The sequence below is a fragment of the Mus caroli genome, chromosome 12 (assembly GCF_900094665.2).
Source record: "Mus caroli chromosome 12, CAROLI_EIJ_v1.1, whole genome shotgun sequence".
In the NCBI taxonomy this organism is placed as follows: Eukaryota; Metazoa; Chordata; class Mammalia; order Rodentia; family Muridae; genus Mus; species Mus caroli.
The window spans coordinates 63,832,065-63,833,586 of NC_034581.1; the positions used below are offsets into that span (position 1 = coordinate 63,832,065).

Below are 1,522 nucleotides of genomic sequence, written 5' to 3' on the forward strand. Positions count from 1 at the left end.
AGGGTTTCTCTGTGTAGTCGTGGCTGTCCTGGAACTCACTCTGTAGCCCAGGCTGGCCTCGAACTCAGAAATCCGCCTGCCTCTGCCTCCGAGTGCTGGGATTAAAGGCGTGCGCCACCACGCCCGGCCCGCTACAGGGACTTTTAAGAATGGGGACCTGGCTGGGTAGTGGTAGCATACATCCCAGCACTTTGGAGGCAGAGGTAGATGGATCTCTTGAGTTCAAGGGTAGCCTCACAGATGGAGTTCCAGGACAGCCAAGGCTACATAGAAAGACCCGAAAAAAAAAACATAAACAGAGACTGGGATGAGCTGTGTGTTTCAGTTAGATATCTCTGGGTGGTCCTACTGCATGGAGACATTTGATGATTCCAGTCTGGCACAGTGCTGAAGTGTGGTCTGTCAAACCAGGCTTGAATTGGACTACTGGCTTTACCCATTTATATGACTTTAGCATGTTAGTTAACCTCTTAACCTCATTGGAAACTGGGATAATATTTTACAGAATTTTGAGGCAAAATAAGCTAATATCATACCAAAACATTTTGCACATGAAGGACTCAGTAACTGCTGGTTCTCTTGCTCTTAGCTCTGAACACTCCGAGCAGTGGTTTGGTGAGAGTGAGCTCCATTGCCTGGGCTTTGTTTATTCGATAGGTTTTCATTTGATTTTCCTTTATTCATGTTTCTTTCATAGAGATATGGAAGCTAGTAAGTGAACCAGCCTATTAGCATCAACTGTCAACTCGGCAGTCTAGCATTGCCTGGAAAAAAAGTGTCAGTTGACTAATTGTCTTTATCGGGTTGGTCTGTGGCACTGTCTGTGTAGGGTTGTCTTGATTAGCAATTGACACTGGAGGGCCCAGCCCCAATATGGGAACCCCTGTCTCTGAGCAGATAGTCCTAGGCTATATAAGGAAGCTGGCTGAACATTAGCCTGAGCTAGCCACTGAGTAAGTCAACAAGCTGTGTTCGTCTGTGGTTTCTGCTTCCAGCTCAGGCTTGGGTTCCTGCCTGACCTCTCTTACTAATTTGACTATGACCCAGAAGTATAACATAAAATAAACCTGTCTGAGATTAAAGGTGTGTGCCACCACACCCGGTGAAAGATGTTATTTTAAGGAAAAGAGTGTGTATGTATTTATGCTCATACAAGTATTTCTCAAGCATCAAACATCAGCCTCAAGGATTATTCCCTAAGAGCCAACCTTCTTATTAGAGACAGTGTCATTTTATCCTGAACTCATCAAGTAGACTAGGCTGGCCAGCCATAGAGCACATGCAGCTACCCATTTCCGCCTCTTCCACCTTCAGATTACAATGCAGCACTGTCCCGAGACTTTGTATGTGAGTTCTGTGAGTCAAACACAGATCCTCATGCTTACTCCCCAAGGACTTTACCTGCTGGACTTTCTCCCTAACATCTACCTCCCAAAAAGATCATCTTGGTGGATTTGAGACAAATTTTACTATGTAGTTCAGGTTGACCCCAAATGCACAGCCCTCCTGCCTTTACCTCTTT

At 45.4% G+C, this 1,522-nt stretch overlaps 1 protein-coding gene across 2 annotated transcripts in view; it reads left to right on the forward strand.

The window, feature by feature from the left end:
• Lrr1 (leucine rich repeat protein 1) overlaps positions 1-1,522 on the forward strand; it is a 9,904-nt gene that overhangs the window by 6,498 nt on the left and 1,884 nt on the right. The gene's annotated exons all lie outside the window — the stretch shown is intronic.